At 53.0% G+C, this 20,034-nt stretch overlaps 1 long non-coding RNA gene across 1 annotated transcript in view; it reads left to right on the plus strand.

Moving 5' to 3' along the window:
* The window catches only part of LOC136789579 (uncharacterized), a 70,918-nt gene extending 64,502 nt beyond the window's left edge, over positions 1-6,416 (plus strand). The window contains exon 2 of the long non-coding RNA XR_010828271.1: positions 5,193-6,416. This is a non-coding gene — a long non-coding RNA (uncharacterized lncRNA). The remainder of the gene's footprint in view (positions 1-5,192) is intronic.
* Positions 6,417-20,034: the final 13,618 nt, after the last annotated feature.

A 20,034-nucleotide genomic window follows, 5' to 3' on the forward strand; every position in this document is an offset into this window, starting at 1 on the left:
AGTGAGTGCAGAGAGTGCACTGGCACTACTGGGGATGCCCTGCAGTGAGTCCAGAGAGTGCACTGGCACCACTGGGGATGCAGTGCCGTGAGTCCAGAGAGTGCACTGGCACCACTGGGGATGCAGTGCAGTGAATCCAGTGAGTGCACTGGCACCACTGGGGATGCAGTGCAGTGAGTCAAGAGAGTGCACTGGAACCCTGGGGATGCACTGCAGTGAGCCCAGAGAGTGCACTGGCACCACTGGGAATGCGGTGCCGGGAGTCCAGAGAGTGCTTTGGCACCACTGGGGATGCACTGCAGTTACTCCAGAGAGTGCACTGGCAACACTGGGGATGCAGTACAGTGAGTCCAGAGAGTGCACTGGCACCACTGGGGATGCACTGCAGTGAGTCCAGAGAGTGCTCTGGAACCACTGGGGATGCAGTACAGTGAGTCCAGAGAGTGCACTGGCACCACTGGGGATGCAGTGCAGTGAGTCCAGAGAGTGCACTGGCACCACTGGGGATGCAGTGCAGTGAGTCCAGAGAGTGCACTGGCACCACTCAGGGTGCAGTGCGGTGAGTCCAGAGAATGCACTGGCACCAATGGGGATGCAGTGCAGTGAGTCCAGAGAGTGCACTGGCACCACTGGGGATGTAGTGCAGTCAGTCCAGTGAGTGTACTGGCACCACTGGGGATGCACTGCAGTGAGTGCAGAGAGTGCACTGGCACCACTGAGAATGCCCTTCAGTGAGTCCAGAGAGTGCACTGGCACCACTGGGGATGCACTGCAGTGAGTCCACAGAGTGCACTAGCACCACTGGGGATGCAGTGCAGTGAGTCCAGAGAGTGCACTGGCACCACTGGGGATGCACTTCAGTGAGTCCAGAGACTGCACGGGCTCCACTGGGGATGCAGTACAGTGAGTCCAGAGAGTGCACTGGCACCACTGGGGATGCAGTGCAGTGAGTCCAGAGAGTGCTCTGGCACCACTGGGGATATAGTGCAGTTAGTCCAGAGAGTGCTCTGGCACCACTGGGGATGCAGTGCTGTGAGTCCAGAGAGTGCACTGGCACCACTGGGGATGCAGTGCAGTGAGTCCAGAGAGTGCACTGGCACCACCTGTGATGCAGTACAGTGAGTCCAGTGAGTGCACTGGCACCACTGGGGATGCAGTGCTCTGACTCCGGAGAGCGCACTGGCTCCACTGGGGATGCAGTGCAGTCAGTCCAGTGAGTGCACTGGCACCACTGGGGATGCCCTGCAGTGAGTCCAGAGAGTGCACTGGCACCACTGGGGATGCACTACAGTGAGTCCAGGGATTGCACTGGCACCACTGGGGATGCAGTGCAGTGAGTCCAGAGAGTGCACTGGCACCACTGGGGATGCAGTGCAGTGAGTCCAGAGAGTGCACTGGCACCACTGGGGATGCAGTGCAGTGAGTCCAGAGAGTGCACTGGCACGACTGAGAATGCACTTCAGTGTGTCCAGAGAGTGCACTGGCACCACTGGGGATGCAGCGCAGTGACTCCAGAGAGTGCACTGGCACCACTGGGGATGCAGTGCAGTGAATCCAGTGAGTGCACTGGCACCGCTGGGGATGCAGTGCAGTGAGTCCAGAGAGTGCACTGGCACCACTGGGGATGCACTGCAGTGAGCCCAGAGAGTGCACTGGCACCACTGGAGATGCAGTACTGTGAGTCCAGTGAATGCACTGGAACCACTGGGGATGCAGTGCAGTGAGTCCAGGGAGTGCACTGGCACCACTGGGGATGCAGTGCAGTGAGTCCAGAGAGTGCACTGGCACCACTGGGGATGCACTGCAGTGAGTCCAGAGAGTGCACTGGCACCACTGGGGATGCAGTGCAGTGAGTGCAGAGAGTGCACTGGCACCACTGGGGATGCACTTCAGTGAGTCCAGAGACTTCCTTACCCAAGCAGCTGCTTCCGCCCTGGTCCTATTCTCTAGCATAACCAATGCCTGAGTCACCGGCCAATGAGACATCACACAAATAAACCACCCAACCTCCTGTCTACTACTGACAGCAGCAATCGCTATTAAACTGGGCCTAGTGCCATTTCACTTCTGATTCCCAGAAGTACTACAAGGATCGCCACTAATAACAGCCCTGCTACTCTCGACCCTCATAAAATTCCCCCCACTAACCCTGCTCCTACTAACATCCAAATCCCTCGACCCAGCTCTACTCACCGCCATGGCCCTAGCCTCAACAGCACTAGGAGGCTGAATAGGACTGAACCAAACACAAACACGCAAAATCCTAGCCTTCTCGTCCATCTCCCACTTAGGCTGAATCGCCATCATCCTAGTTTACAGCCCCAAATTGGCCTTACTTACCTTCTACCTATACACAATCATAACATCAGCCGTATTCCTAGCCCTTAACAAAATCAAAGCCCTTAACCTATCCATGATCACAACCTCATGAACAAAAACCCCAGTGCTAAACGCCACCCTAATACTAGTACTTTTATCCCTAGCAGGCCTCCCCCCATTAACAGGCTTTATACCAAAGTGACTTATCATCCAAGAACTAACTAAACAGGAAATAACACTAGCAGCCATGGCAATTGCCATGCTATCACTGCTCAGCCTCTTCTTCTACCTACGCCTCGCATACCACTCAACAATTACCCTTCCCCCCAACTCCTCTAACCACATAAAACAATGATACACTAGCAAAGCCCCAAGCACACCTACTGCGGTCCTTGCCTCACTATCAATCCTCTTACTTCCCCTGTCCCCAATAATACATGCCATTGTCTAGAAACTTAGGATAACACCCCAAACCGAAGGCCTTCAAAGCCTTAAATAAGAGTTAAACCCTCTTAGTTTCTGCACATTAAGACTTACAGAATATTAACCTGTATCTTCTGAATGCAAGTCAGACGCTTTAATTAAGCTAAAGCCTCCCTAGACAGATGGGCTTCGATCCCACAAAACTCTAGTTAACAGCTAAATGCCTAAACCAATTGGCTTCTGCCTACAAAGACCCTGACGCACCCTAGTGCGCATCGATGAGCTTGCAACTCAACATGAATTTCACTACAGAGCCGATAAGAAGAGGAATTAAACCTCTGTAAAAAGGACTACAGCCTAACGCTTCAACACTCAGCCATCTTACCCGTCACCTTCATCAACCGATGACTATTTTCCACTAACCATAAGGATATTGGCACCCTGTACCTCATCTTCGGGGCATGAGCAGGAATAGTCGGCACCGCACTCAGCCTATTAATCCGCGCAGAACTAGGACAACCAGGGACTCTCCTAGGCGACGACCAAATTTACAATGTAATCGTTACCGCTCATGCCTTTGTAATAATCTTCTTTATAGTCATACCCATCATGATCGGAGGATTCGGCAACTGATTAGTCCCCCTCATAATCGGTGCCCCCGACATAGCATTCCCGCGAATAAACAACATAAGCTTTTGACTCCTCCCCCCATCATTCCTCCTACTACTAGCCTCATCCACTGTAGAAGCTGGCGCCGGCACAGGCTGAACTGTCTACCCTCCCCTAGCAGGTAACCTTGCCCGCGCCGGAGCTTCAGTAGACCTGGCTATCTTCTCACTCCACTTAGCCGGTATCTCCTCCATCCTTGGGGCCATCAACTTTATCACCACAGCCATCAACATAAAACCCCCCGCACTCTCACAATACCAAACCCCACTATTTGTCTGATCCGTACTAATTACCGCCATCCTACTCCTTCTATCACTCCCCGTACTCGCCGCCGGTATTACAATATTACTAACTGATCGAAACCTAAACACCACATTCTTCGACCCCGCTGGAGGAGGAGACCCAATCCTGTACCAACACCTATTCTGATTCTTCGGACACCCAGAAGTCTATATTCTGATCCTACCGGGGTTCGGAATCATCTCACACGTAGTCACGTACTACTCAGGCAAAAAGGAGCCCTTCGGCTACATGGGAATAGTCTGAGCCATACTATCCATCGGCTTCCTAGGATTCATCGTCTGAGCTCACCACATGTTTACAGTAGGAATAGACGTTGATACCCGAGCCTACTTTACATCAGCCACTATAATCATTGCCATCCCTACCGGAATCAAAGTATTTAGCTGACTAGCCACCCTGCACGGAGGAACAATCAAATGAGACCCCCCAATACTATGAGCTCTAGGATTTATCTTCCTATTTACCATCGGAGGATTAACAGGAATCGTTCTTGCAAACTCTTCCCTAGACATCGCCCTGCACGACACGTACTACGTAGTTGCCCACTTCCACTACGTCCTATCCATAGGCGCCGTCTTTGCCATTCTAGCAGGATTTACTCACTGATTCCCACTACTCACTGGGTTTACCCTACACCAAACATGAGCAAAAGCCCACTTCGGGGTAATATTTACAGGAGTAAACCTAACGTTCTTCCCCCAGCACTTCCTAGGCCTAGCAGGAATACCCCGACGATACTCGGACTATCCCGACGCCTACACACTATGAAACACCATTTCCTCCATCGGCTCCCTAATCTCAATAGTAGCCGTAATCATACTAATATTCATCATCTGAGAAGCCTTTTCGGCCAAACGAAAAGTCCTACAACCAGAACTAACTACCACAAACGTTGAATGAATCCACGGCTGCCCTCCCCCATACCATACTTTCGAGGAACCGGCCTTCGTCCAAGTACAAGAAAGGAAGGAATCGAACCCTCACATGCTGGTTTCAAGCCAACTGCATTAACCGCTCATGCTTCTTTCTTATGAGACGTTAGTAAACCAATTACATAGCCTTGTCAAGACTAAATCACAGGTAAAAATCCTGTACATCTCATGTGGCCAACCACTCCCAACTAGGATTCCAAGACGCCTCATCACCCATCATAGAAGAACTCGTTGAATTCCACGACCACGCCCTAATCGTTGCCCTAGCTATCTGCAGCCTAGTTCTCTACCTTTTAGCCCACATACTAACAGAAAAACTCTCGTCCAATGCTGTAGGCGCCCAAGAAGTAGAGCTGATCTGGACAATCCTACCTGCTATCGTCCTGGTACTCCTCGCCCTCCCATCCCTACAAATCCTCTACATAATGGACGAAATCGATGAACCAGACCTCACCCTAAAAGCCATCGGCCACCAATGATACTGAAGCTACGAATACACAGACTTCAAAGACCTATCATTCGACTCCTACATAGTGCCCACCCCAGACTTACCCAACGGCCACTTCCGACTGCTAGAAGTTGACCACCGCGTAGTTATCCCAATAGAATCCCCCATCCGCGTAATCATTACTGCAGGAGACGTACTCCACTCCTGAGCAGTCCCAACGCTCGGAGTTAAAACAGACGCAATCCCAGGCCGACTAAACCAAACTTCATTCATTACCACCCGGCCTGGGATTTTTTACGGACAATGCTCAGAAATTTGCGGGGCTAATCACAGCTACATACCCATTGTAGTAGAATCAACCCCACTCCCACATTTCGAGGCCTGATCGTCCCTTCTATCATCATCCTAATCATTAAGAAGCTATGCAACAGCACTAGCCTTTTAAGCTAGCCAAAGAGGGACTTCCCCCTCCTTAATGATATGCCACAGCTTAACCCCGCACCATGATTTTCAATCATAATTATAACCTGATTAACCCTAGCACTCCTCATCCAACCAAAACTACTAGCCTTCACCACAACCAACCCCCCATCAAATAAGACCTCCCTCACTACCAAACCCACACCATGATCCTGACCATGAACCTAAGCTTCTTTGACCAATTTTCCAGCCCCAATCTATTCGGCATCCCCTTAATCCTACTATCCCTACTCTTCCCAGCCCTACTATTCCCGTCCCCAAACAACCGATGAATCAACAACCGCCTTTCTACTATCCAAACATGACTCCTTCACCTAATCACAAAACAACTAATAGTCCCACTCAACAAAAATGGCCACAAATGAGCCATAATATTTACATCCCTAATAATCATACTTCTTACAATCAACCTTCTAGGCCTCCTTCCATATACATTCACCCCAACCACCCAACTATCTATGAACATAGCCCTAGCCTTCCCACTATGGCTCGCCACACTACTAACAGGCCTACGAAACCAACCATCAGCCTCTTTAGCCCACCTATTACCCGAAGGTACCCCTACACCCCTAATCCCCGCACTAATCCTGATCGAAACAACCAGCCTACTAATCCGCCCCCTAGCCCTCGGAGTCCGCCTTACAGCCAACCTTACAGCAGGACACTTACTCATCCAACTCATCTCTACAGCCTCCATTGCATTAATACCCACCCTTCCTGCAGTATCCATCCTAACAATAATCATCCTACTACTCCTAACCATCCTAGAAGTAGCAGTAGCCATAATCCAGGCCTACGTCTTCGTGCTCCTTCTAAGCCTATACTTACAAGAAAACATCTAATGGCACACCAAGCACACTCATACCACATAGTTGACCCAAGCCCTTGACCAATCTTCGGGGCAGCCGCCGCCCTACTCACAACCTCAGGATTAATCATGTGATTCCACTACAACTCATCCATACTACTAACCCTAGGCCTCATCTCAATACTCCTAGTAATACTCCAATGATGACGAGACATTGTACGAGAAAGCACCTTCCAAGGCCATCACACTCCCACAGTCCAAAAAGGCCTACGATACGGCATAATCCTTTTCATCACATCCGAAGCATTCTTCTTCTTAGGGTTCTTCTGAGCGTTCTTCCACTCGAGCCTGGCCCCAACCCCAGAACTAGGAGGCCAATGACCCCCAACAGGAATTAAACCACTCAACCCGATAGAAGTCCCCCTACTAAACACAGCCATCCTACTAGCCTCAGGCGTTACCGTAACGTGAGCCCATCACAGCATCACAGAAGGAAACCGAAAACACGCCATCCACGCCCTAACCCTAACGATCCTCCTGGGATTCTACTTCACAGCCCTACAAGCAATAGAATACCACGAAGCCCCATTCTCAATCGCCGATAGCGTCTACGGATCTACCTTCTTCGTTGCCACTGGATTCCACGGACTCCACGTAATCATCGGATCCTCCTTCCTGACCGTCTGCCTCTTCCGACTGATCAAGTTCCACTTTACATCAGACCACCACTTCGGATTCGAGGCAGCAGCCTGATACTGACACTTCGTAGACGTCATCTGACTATTCCTCTACATAACCATCTACTGATGAGGATCTTGCTCTTCTAGTATATTAATTACAATTGACTTCCAATCTCTAGAATCTGGTATAAACCCAGAGGAGAGCAATGAACGCACTCATGTTCATATTCGCCCTATCATCAATCCTAAGCGCCGCCCTAACCGCATTAAACTTCTGACTCGCCCAAATAAACCCCGACTCAGAGAAACTCTCACCGTACGAATGTGGGTTCGACCCACTTGGATCTGCTCGATTACCATTCTCAGTCCGATTCTTCCTCAGTAGCCATCCTGTTCGTCCTATTCGACCTAGAAATCGCCCTCCTACTCCCCCTGCCATGAGCCGTCCAACTCCAATCCCCCCTAATGACCCTCACCTGAACTGTAGTGATCCTCCTTCTCCTAACACTCGGACTGGCCTACGAGTGAATTCAAGGGGGCCTAGAATGAGCAGAATAACAGAAAGTTAGTCTAACCAAAAAGATAGCTGGTTTCGACCCAGCAGATTACAGCCAACCCTGTAACTTTCTTATGTCGCCCCTACATTTAAGCTTCTACTCAGCCTTCATTTTCAGCGGACTAGGACTAGCCTTCCACCGAACCCACCTAGTATCCGCCCTACTATGCCTTGAAAGCATAATATTATCGATATTCGTAGGCCTATCAATATGATCCATCGAAAACCAAGTCTCCTCATTCACCATGGTACCAATTCTCATGCTAACCTTCTCAGCGTGTGAGGCGGGCACAGGCCTGGCCATCCTAGTAGCCTCCACCCGCACACATGGCTCCGACCATCTACACAACCTAAACCTCCTGCAATGCTAAAAATCATCCTACCCACAATCATACTTCTTCCAACAGCCCTGCTGTCTCCACCAAAATTTCTGTGGACTAACACCACCTTATACAGCCTCCTAATCGCTGCCCTAAGCCTACAGTGATTAATCCCAACCTACTACCCCTACAAATTTTTATCCAACTGAACAGGAATTGACCAAATCTCATCCCCCCTCCTAGTACTATCCTGCTGACTACTCCCACTCATAATCATAGCAAGCCAAAACCACCTGCAACAAGAACCCCTACAACGCAAACGAATCTTTATCTCAACCTTAGTCGCAGTCCAGCCATTCATCCTACTAGCCTTTTCCACCACAGAACTAGCACTATTTTACATCTCATTTGAAGCAACCCTCATTCCCACCCTAATCTTAATCACCCGATGGGGGAACCAACCAGAACGCCTAAGCGCTGGCATCTACCTGCTATTCTACACGCTAGTAAGCTCTCTACCCCTGCTAATCACAATCATACACCTATACGTGAAAATTGGCACCCTGCACCTGCCAACCCTACAACTAACCCACCCAACCCTATCCACCTCATGGACAGGAATACTATCAGGTCTAGCACTGCTCGTAGCATTCATAGTAAAAGCCCCACTATACGGCCTACACATCTGACTGCCAAAAGCCCACGTAGAAGCACCCATCGCAGGCTCAATACTCCTCGCCGCCCTACTACTAAAGCTAGGAGGATACGGAATTATACGAGTCACTCTATTTATGGGCCCACTGTCCAACCTCCTGCACTACCCCTTCCTAACCCTGGCCCTATGAGGCGCCCTAATGACTAGCTCAATCTGCCTACGACAGACAGACCTAAAATCACTAATCGCTTATTCATCCGTTAGCCACATAGGCCTAGTTATCGCCGCAGGAATAATCCAAACCCACTGATCATTCTCAGGGGCAATGATCCTAATAATTTCCCATGGACTAACTTCCTCCATACTATTCTGCCTAGCCAACACAAACTATGAACGTACGCACAGCCGAATTCTACTACTCACACGAGGCCTACAACCTCTCCTACCACTCATAGCTACCTGATGATTGCTGGCCAATCTAACAAACATAGCCTTACCCCCAACAACAAACCTCATAGCAGAGCTAACCATTATAATCACCTTATTCAACTGATCTGCCTTCACGATCATCCTAACAGGAATCGCAACCCTACTAACCGCCTCCTACACCTTATTCATACTACTAATGACCCAACGAGGCTCAATCCCCTCCCACATCACATCTATGCAAAACTCAACCACGCGAGAACACCTGCTCATAACACTCCACATTATCCCAATATTCCTCCTAATCCTCAAACCCGAACTGATCTCCGGAATCCCCTCATGCAAGTATAGTTTAAACCAAACATTAGACTGTGATTCTAAGAATAGAAGTTCAAACCTTCTTACCTGCCGAGGGGAGGGTTTAACCAACAAGAGCTGCTAACTCTTACATCTGAGCCTAAAACCTCAGCCCCCTTACTTTTAAAGGATAACAGCAATCCACTGGTCTTAGGAACCACCCATCTTGGTGCAAATCCAAGTAAAAGTAGTGAACCCCACACTACTAATCAACTCCCTCACACTACTCACGCTGACAATCCTCCTAACCCCAATCATCCTGCCATTTCTATTTAAAAACTTTAAAAACACCCCACAAGCCACCACCCGCGCTGTTAAAACCGCATTCCTAATTAGCCTAGCCCCTACAACCGCATTCATCTACTCGGGAGTAGAATCTGTCACCTGCCACTGGGAGTGAAAATTCATTATAAACTTTAAAATCCCCCTGAGCCTAAAAATAGACCAATACTCAATAACATTTCTTCCAATCGCCCTATTTGTAACATGATCAATCCTACAATTCGCCATATGATACATGGCCTCAGAGCCATACGTAACAAAATTTTTCACCTACCTACTGACATTCCTAGTCGCCATACTCCTCCTAACAACCGCAAACAACATATTCCTCCTATTCGTAGGCTGGGAAGGAGTAGGAATCATGTCCTTCCTTCTCATCAGCTGATGACAAGGCCGAGCAGATGCCAACACCGCCGCCCTACAAGCCGTAATCTACAACCGAATCGGAGACATCGGACTGATCCTGAGCATAGCATGACTAGCTTCAACATTCAACACCTGAGAGATCCAACAAGCCGTACACCCCCACCAAACCCCAATCCTCCCCCTCATAGGATTAATCCTCGCAGCCGCAGGAAAATCCGCCCAATTTGGACTGCACCCATGACTGCCCGCAGCAATAGAAGGCCCCACCCCAGTATCAGCCCTACTGCACTCCAGTACCATAGTAGTAGCCGGAATCTTCCTGCTCATCCGCATGCACCCCCTGCTAGCCACCAACCAGACAGCCCTAACTGCCTGCCTATGCCTAGGTGCTCTATCAACCCTATTCGCTGCCACATGCGCCCTAACCCAAAATGACATCAAAAAAATCATTGCTTTCTCAGCATCCAGCCAACTAGGACTAATAATAGTCACTATCGGACTAAACCTCCCACAACTAGCCTTCCTACACATCTCAACCCATGCCTTCTTTAAAGCCATACTATTCCTATGCTCAGGGTCTATCATCCACAACCTAAACGGAGAACAAGATATCCGAAAGATAGGAGGCCTACAGAAAATACTCCCAGTCACTACTTCCTGCCTAACCATCGGAAACCTGGCGCTGATAGGAACCCCATTCCTAGCCGGATTCTACTCAAAAGACCTCATCATCGAAAGCTTAAACACATCATACCTAAATACTTGAGCCCTACTCCTAACCCTTATAGCCACAGCATTCACCGCAACCTACAGCATCCGCATAACCATCCTAGTCCAAGCTGGACAAACCCGAATCCCCCCAATAGTATCAATAAACGAAAACAACCCACTAATCACCGCCCCCCCTAACCCGACTCGCCCTAGGCAGCATTACAGCAGGAATAATCATTACCTCTTTCATCACACCAACCAAAACCCCCCCAATAACCATACCCCTTATCACCAAAACCGCTGCCATCCTCATAACAATCCTAGGAATCATCCTAGCCCTAGAACTATCGAACATAACACACACCCTCACTCACCCCAAACCAAACCCCCTCATAAACTTCTCCTCTGCATTAGGGTACTTCAACCCCCTAGTACACCGATTCTTCTCCAAAAACCTACTAGAAAAGGGACAAAACATTGCCCTACACTTGATCGACCTCTCCTGACTCAAAAAAATAGGGCCAGAGGGCCTTGCTGAACTACAAGTAGCCGCAAGCAAAGCCGCAACCTCAATACACACAGGGCTAATTAAGGCCTACCTAGGATCCTTCGCCCTCTCCATCCTGGTAATAATCCTAATAACACACAGACTCACTAATGGCCCCTAACATCCGCAAATCCCATCCCCTACTAAAAATAATCAACAACTCCCTAATCGACCTACCCGCCCCCTCCAACATCTCTGCCTGATGAAACTTCGGCTCCCTTCTAGCCATCTGCTTAGCCACACAAATCCTAACAGGCCTGCTACTAGCCATACACTACACCGCAGACACTTCACTCGCCTTCTCCTCAGTAGCTCACACATGCCGAGACGTCCAGTACGGATGGCTCATCCGCAACCTCCACGCCAACGGTGCTTCGCTCTAATTTATCTGCATCTACTTACACATCGGACGAGGCCTCTACTACGGCTCCTACCTATACAAAGAAACCTGAAACACAGGAGTAATCCTCCTACTCACCCTAATAGCAACTGCCTTCGTAGGGTATGTCCTACCATGAGGACAAATGTCATTCTGAGGGGCCACCGTAATCACCAACCTATTCTCAGCCATCCCGTACATTGGGCAAACTCTAGTAGAATGAGCCTGAGGAGGATTCTCAGTAGACAATCCAACCTTAACCCGATTCTTCGCCATCCACTTCCTACTGCCCTTCCTAATTGCAGGAATCACCCTAGTCCACCTAACCTTCCTACACGAATCAGGCTCAAATAACCCACTAGGAATCGTATCAGACTGCGACAAAATCCCATTCCACCCATACTTCTCCATTAAAGACAGCTTAGGGCTTACCCTAATAATCACCCCTCTAATACCACTAGCCCTATTTTCACCGAACCTCCTGGTTCTTGGAATCCTAGTTGGGAGTGGTTGGCCACATGAGATGTACAGGATTTTTACCTGTGATTTAGTTTGACAACGCTAAGTAATTGGTTTACTAACGTCTCATAAGAAAGAAGCATGAGCGGTTAATGCAGTTGGCTTGAAACCCATCCCCAGTGGTGCCAGTGCACTCTCTGAACTCACTGAAGTGCATCCCCAGTGGTGCCAGTGCACTCTCTGCACTCACTGCACTGCATCCCCAGTGGTGCCAGTGCAATCTCTGGACTCACTGCAGAGCATTCCCAGTGGTGCCAGTGCACTCTGTGGACTCACTGCACTGCATCCCCAGTGGTGCCACTGCACTCTCTGGACTCACTGCAGTGCATCCCCAGTGGTGCCAGTGCACTCTCTGGACTCACTGCACTGCATCCCCAGTGGTGCAAGTGCACTCTCTGGACTCACTGCACTGCATCACAAGTGGTGCCAGTGCACTCTCTGGACTCACTGCACTGCATCCCCAGTGGTGCCAGTGCACTCTCTGGACTCACTGCAGTGCATCCCCAGTGGTGCCAGTGCACTCTCTGGACTCACTGCACTGCATCCCCAGTGGTGCCAGTGCACTCTCTGCACTCACTGCACTGCATCCCCAGTGGTGCCAGTGCGCTCTCTGGAGTCACAGCACTGCATCCCCAGTGGTGCCAGTGCACTCTCTGGACTTACTGCACTGCATCCCCAGTGGTGCCAGTGCACTCTCTGGACTCACTGAAGTGCATCCCCATTGGTGCCATTGCACTCTCTGCACTCTCTGCACTGCATCCCCAGTGGTGCCAGTGCACTCACTGGACTGACTGCACTGCATCCCCAGTGGTGCCAGTGCGCTCTCCGGAGTCACTGCACTGCATCCCCAGTGGTGCCAGTGCACTCACTGGACACACTGTACTGCATCCCCAGTGGTGCCAGTGCACTCTCTGCACTCACTGCACAGCATCCCCAGTGGTGTCAGTGCATTCACTGGACTCACTGGACTGCATCACCAGTGGTGCCAATGCATTCACTGGACTGCATCAACAGTGGTGCCAGTGCACTCTCTGGACTCAATGCACTGCATCCCCAGTGGTGCCAGTGCACTCTCTGTACTCACTGAAGTGCATCCCCAGTGGTGCCAGTGCACTCTCTGGACTCACTGCACTGCATCCCCAGTGGTGCCAGTGCACTCTCTGGACTCACTGCACTGCATCCCCAGTGGTGCCAGTGCAATCTCTGGACTCACTGTAGTGCATCCCCAGTGGTGCAAGTGCACTCTCTCGAGTCACTGCACTGCATCCCCAGTGGTGCCAGTGCACTCACTGGACTCACTGTACTGCATCATCGGTGGTGCCAGTGCACTCTCTGGACTCACTGCACTGCATCCCCAGTGGTGCCAGTGCACTCTCTGGACTCACTGCACTGCATCCCCAGTGGTGCCAGTGCACTCACTGGACTCACTGTACTGCATCACCAGTGGTGCCAGTGCACTCTCTGGACTCACTGCACTGCATCCCCAGTGGTTCCAGTGCATTCACTGGACTCACTGTACTGCATCTCCAGTGGTGCCAGTGCACTCTCTGGACTCACTGCAGTGCATCCCCAGTGGTGCCAGTGCACTCTCTGGACTCACTGCACTGCATCCCCAGTGGTGCCAGTGTACTAACAGGATTCACTGCACTGCATCCCCAGTGGTGCTAGTGCACTCTCTGGACTCACTGCAGTGCATCCCCATTGGTGCCAGTGCACTCTCTGGGCTCACTGCAGTGCATCCCCAGTGGTGCCAGTACACTCACTGGACTCACTGCACTGCATCCCCAGTGGTGCCAGTGCACTCTCTGGACTCACTGCACTGCATCCCCAGTGGTGCCAGTGCACTCTCTGGACTCACAGAAGTGCATCCCCAGTGGTGCCAGTGCACTCTCTGGACTCACTGCAGTGCATCCCCAGTGGTGCCAGTGCACTCTCTGGACTCACTGCACTGAAGCCCCAGTGGTGCCAGTGCACTCTCTGGAGTCACTGAAGTGCATCCGCAGTGGTGCCAGTGCACTCTCTGGACTCACTGCACTGCATCCCCAGTGGTGCCACTGCACTCCCTGGACTCACTGTACTGCATCCCCACTGGTGCCAGTGCACTCTGTGGACTCACTGTACTGCATCCCCAGTGGTGACAGTGCACTCTCTGGACTCACTGCACTGCATCTCCAGTGGTGCCAGTGCACTCTCTGGACTCACTGCACTGCATCCCCAGTGGTGCCAGTGCACTCTCTGGACTCACTGCACTGAAGCCCCAGTTGTGCCAGTGCACTCTCTGTACTCACTGAAGTGCATCCCCAGTGGTGCCAGTGCACTCTCTGGACTCACTGCACTGCATCCCCAGTGGTGCCAGTGCACTCTCTGGACTCACTGCAGGGCATCCCCAGTGGTGCCAGTGCACTCTCTGGACTCACTGCAGTGCATCCCCAGTGGTGCCACTGCACTCTCTGGACTCACTGCCGTGCATCCCCAGTGGTGCCAGTGCACTCACTGGACTGACTGCACTGCATCCCCTGTGGTGCCAGTGCACTCACTGGACTCACTGGACACATCCCCAGTGGTGCCAGTGCAATCTCTGGACTCACTGCAGGGCATCCCCAGTGGTGCCAGTGCATTCACTGGACTCACTGGACTGCATCACCAGTGGTGCCAGTGCACTCTCTGGACTCACTGTACTGCATCCCCAGTGGTGCCAGTGCACTCTCTGGACTCACTGCACTGCATCCCCATTGGTGCCAGTGTACTCTCTGGACTCACTGCACTGCATCCCCAGTGGTGCCAGAGCACTCTCTGGACTCACTGCACTGCATCCCCAGTGGTGCCAGTGCAATCTCTGGACTCACTGCACTGAAGCCCCAGTGGTGCCAGTGCACTCTCTGGACTCACTGCACTGAAGCCCCAGTGGTGCCAGTGCACTCTCTGGACTCACTGCACTGCATCCCCAGTGGTGCCAGTGCACTCTCTGGACTCACTGCACTGCATCCCCAGTGGTGCCAGTGCACTCTCTGGACTCACTGTACTGCATCCCCAGTGGTGCCAGTACACTCTCTGGACTCACTGCACTGCATCCCCAGTGGTGCCAGTGCACTCTCTGGACTCACTGAACTGCACCCCCAGTGGTGCCAGTGCACTCTCTGCACTCACTGCACTGCATCCCCTGTGGTGCCAGTGCACTCACTGGACTCACTGGACACATCCCCAGTGGTGCCAGTGCACTCTCTGGACTAACTGCAGGGCATCCCCAGTGGTGCCAGTGCATTCACTGGACTCACTGGACTGCATCACCAGTGGTGCCAGTGCACTCTCTGGACTCAATGCACTGCATCCCCAGTGGTGCCAGTGCATTCTCTGGACTCACTGCACTGCATCCCCAGTGGTGCCAGTGTACTCTCTGGACTCACTGTACTGCATCATCAGTGGTGCCAGAGCACTCTCTGGACTCACTGCACTGCATCCCCAGTGGTGCCTCTGCACTCTCTGGACTCACTGCACTGCAGGACCAGTGGTGCCAGTGCACTCACTGGCCTCACTGTACTGCATCACCAGTGGTGCCAGTGCACTCTCTGGACTCACTGCACTGCATCCCCAGTGGTTCCAGTGCATTCACTGGACTCACTGTACTGCATCTCCAGTGGTGCCAGTGCACTGTCTGGACTCACTGCACTGCATCCCCAGTGTTGCCAGTGTACTAACAGGATTCACTGCACTGCATCCCCAGTGGTGCTAGTGCACTCTCTGGACTCACTGCAGTGCATCCCCAGTGGTGCCAGTGCACTCTCTGGACTCACAGAAGTGCATTCTCAGTGGTGCCAGTGCACTCTCTGGGCTCACTGCAGTGCATCGCCAGTGGTGCCAGTACACTCACTGGACTCACTGCACTGCATCCCCAGTGGTGCCAGTGCACTCTCTGGACTCACTGCACTGCATCCCCAGTGGTGCCAGTGCACTCTCTGGTCTCACTGAAGTGCATCCCCAGTGGTGCCAGTGCACTCTCTGGACTCACTGCAGTGCATCCCCAGTGGTGCCAGTGCAATCTCTGGACTCACTGCAGTGCATCACCAGTGGTGCCAGTGCACTCTCTGGACTCACTGCACTGCATCCCCAGTGGTGACAGTGAAGTCTTTGGACTCACTGCACTGCATCCCCAGTGGTGCCAGTGCACTCTCTGGACTCACTGCACTGCATCCCCAATGGTGCCAGTGCACTCTCTGGACTCACTGCAGTGCATCCCCAGTGTTGCCAGTGCACTCTCTGGACTCACTGCACTGCATCCCCAGTGTTGCCAGTGCACTCTCTGGACTCACTGCACTGCATCCCCAGTGGTGCCAGTGCACTCTCTGGACTCACTGCAGGGCATCCCCAGTGGTGCCAGTGCACTCTCTGGACTCACTGCACTGCATCCCCAGTGCTGCCAGTGCATTCACTGGACTCACTGGACTGCATCTCCAGTGGTGCCAGTGCACTCTCTGGACTCACTGCAGTGCATCCCCAGTGGTGCCAGTGCACTCTCTGGACTCACTGCACTGCATCCCCAGTGGTGCCAGTGCACTCACTGGATTCACTGCACTGTATCCCCAGTTGTGCCAGTGCACTCTCTGGACTCACTGCACTGCATCCCTAGTGGTGCCAGTGCACTCTGTGGACCTACTGTACTGCATACCCAGTGGGGACAGTGCACTCTCTGGACTCACTGCAGGGCATCCCCAGTGGTGCCAGTGCACACTCTGGACTCACTGCAGTGCATCCCCAGTGGTGCCAGTGCACTCTCTGGACTCACTGCACTGCAACCCGTTGGTGCCAGTGCAGTCTCTGGAGTAACTGCAGTGCATCCCCAGTGGTGCCAAAGCACTCTCTGGACTCCCGGCACCGCATCCCCAGTGGTGCCAGTGCAATCTCTGGACTCACTGCACTGCATCCCCAGTGGTGCTAGTGCACTCTATGGACTCACAGCACTGCATCCCCAGTGGTGCCAGTGCACTCTCTGGACTCACTGCACTGCATCCCCAGTGGTGCCAGTGCACTCTCTGGACTCACTGCACTGCAACCCGTTGGTGCCAGTGCAGTCTCTGGAGTAACTGCAGTGCATCCCCAGTGGTGCCAAAGCACTCTCTGGACTCCCGGCACCGCATCCCCAGTGGTGCCAGTGCAATCTCTGGACTCACTGCACTGCATCCCCAGTGGTGCCAGTGCACTCTCTGGACTCACTGAAGTGCATTCTCAGTGGTGCCAGTGCACTCTCTGTACTCACTGAAGTGCATCCCCAGTGGTGCCAGTGCACTCTCTGGACTCACTGCACTGCATCCCCAGTGGTGCCAGTGCACTCTCTGGACTCACTGCACTGCATCCCCAGTGGTGCCAGTGCAATCTCTGGACTCACTGTAGTGCATCCCCAGTGGTGCCAGTGCACTCTCTCGAGTCACTGCACTGCATCCCCAGTGGTGCCAGTGCACTCACTGGACTCACTGTACTGCATCATCGGTGGTGCCAGTGCACTCTCTGGACTCACTGCACTGCATCCCCAGTGGTGCCAGTGCACTCTCTGGACTCACTGCACTGCATCCCCAGTGGTGCCAGTGCACTCACTGGACTCACTGTACTGCATCACCAGTGGTGCCAGTGCACTCTCTGGACTCACTGCACTGCATCCCCAGTGGTTCCAGTGCATTCACTGGACTCACTGTACTGCATCTCCTGTGGTGCCAGTGCACTCTCTGGACTCACTGCAGTGCATCCCCAGTGGTGCCAGTGCACTCTCTGGACTCACTGCACTGCATCCCCAGTGGTGCCAGTGTACTAACAGGATTCACTGCACTGCATCCCCAGTGGTGCTAGTGCACTCTCTGGACTCACTGCAGTGCATCCCCAGTGGTGCCAGTGCACTCTCTGGACTCACTGAAGTGCATTCTCAGTGGTGCCAGTGCACTCTCTGGGCTCACTGCAGTGCATCCCCAGTGGTGCCAGTACACTCACTGGACTCACTGCACTGCATCCCCAGTGGTGCCAGTGCACTCTCTGGACTCACTGAAGTGCATCCCCAGTGGTGCCAGTGCACTCTCTGGACTCACTGCAGTGCATCCCCTGTGGTGCCAGTGCACTCTCTGGACTCACTGCACTGAAGCCCCAGTGGTGCCAGTGCACTCTCTGGAGTCACTGAAGTGCATCCGCAGTGGTGCCAGTGCACTCTCTGGACTCACTGCACTGCATCCCCAGTGGTGCCAGTGCACTCCCTGGACTCACTGTACTGCATCCCCAGTGGTGCCAGTGCACTCTGTGGACTCACTGTACTGCATCCCCAGTGGTGACAGTGCACTCTCTGGACTCACTGCACTGCATCTCCAGTGGTGCCAGTGCACTCTCTGGACTCACTGCACTGCATCCCCAGTGGTGCCAGTGCACTCTCTGGACTCACTGCACTGAAGCCCCAGTTGTGCCAGTGCACTCTCTGGACTCACTGCACTGCATCCCCAGTGGTGCCAGTGCACTCTCTGGACTCACTGCACTGCATCCCCAGTGGTGCCAGTGCACTCTCTGGACTCATTGCAGGGCATCCCCAGTGGTGCCAGTGCACTCTCTGGACTCACTGCAGTGCATCCCCAGTGGTGCCAGTGCACTCTCTGGACTCACTGTACTGCACCCCCAGTGGTGCCAGTGCACTAACTGGACTGACTGCACTGCATCCCCTGTGGTGCCAGTGCACTCACTGGACTCACTGGACACATCCCCAGTGGTGCCAGTGCAATCTCTGGACTCACTGCAGGGCATCCCCAGTGGTGCCAGTGCATTCACTGGACTCACTGGACTGCATCACCAGTGGTGCCAGTGCACTCTCTGGACTCACTGTACTGCATCCCCAGTGGTGCCAGTGCACTCTCTGGACTCACTGCACTGCATCCCCATTGGTGCCAGTGTACTCTCTGGACTCACTGCACTGCATCCCCAGTGGTGCCAGAGCACTCTCTGGACTCACTGCACTGCATCCCCAGTGGTGCCAGTGCAATCTCTGGACTCACTGCACTGAAGCCCCAGTGGTGCCAGTGCACTCTCTGGACTCACTGCACTGAATTCCCAGTGGTGCCAGTGCACTCTCTGGACTCACTGAAGTGCATCCCCAGTGGTGCCAGTGCACTCTCTGGACTCACTGCACTGCATCCCCAGTGGTGCCAGTGCAATCTCTGGACTCACTGCAGAGCATTCCCAGTGGTGCCAGTGCACTCTGTGGACTCACTGTAGTGCATCCCCAGTGGTGCCAGTGCTCTCTCTGGACTCACTGCACTGCATCCCCAGTGGTGCCACTGCACTCTCTGGACTCACTGCCGTGCATCCCCAGTGGTGCCAGTGCACTCTCTGGACTCACTGCACTGCATCCCCAGTGGTGCCAGTGCACTCTCTGGACTCACTGCACTGCATCACCAGTGGTGCCAGTGCACTCACTGGACTCACTGCACTGCATCCCCAGTGGTGCCAGTGCACTCTCTGGACTCACTGCAGTGCATCCCCAGTGGTGCCAGTGCACTCTCTGGACTCACTGCACGGCATCCCCAGTGGTGCCAGTGCACTCTCTGCACTCACTGCACTGCATCCCCAGTGGTGCCAGTGCGCTCTCTGGAGTCACAGAACTGCATCCCCAGTGGTGCCAGTGCACTCTCTGGACTTACTGCACTGCATCCCCAGTGGTGCCAGTGCACTCTCTGGACTGACTGCACTGCATCCCCAGTGGTGCCAGTGCGCTCTCCGGAGTCACTGCACTGCATCCCCAGTGGTGCCAGTGCACTCACTGGACACACTGTACTGCATCCCCAGTGGTGCCAGTGCACTCTCTGCACTCACTGCACAGCATCCCCAGTGGTGCCA

This window comes from Anser cygnoides, unplaced genomic scaffold (assembly GCF_040182565.1).
Source record: "Anser cygnoides isolate HZ-2024a breed goose unplaced genomic scaffold, Taihu_goose_T2T_genome scaffold_72_1, whole genome shotgun sequence".
Lineage (NCBI taxonomy): Eukaryota > Metazoa > Chordata > Aves > Anseriformes > Anatidae > Anser > Anser cygnoides.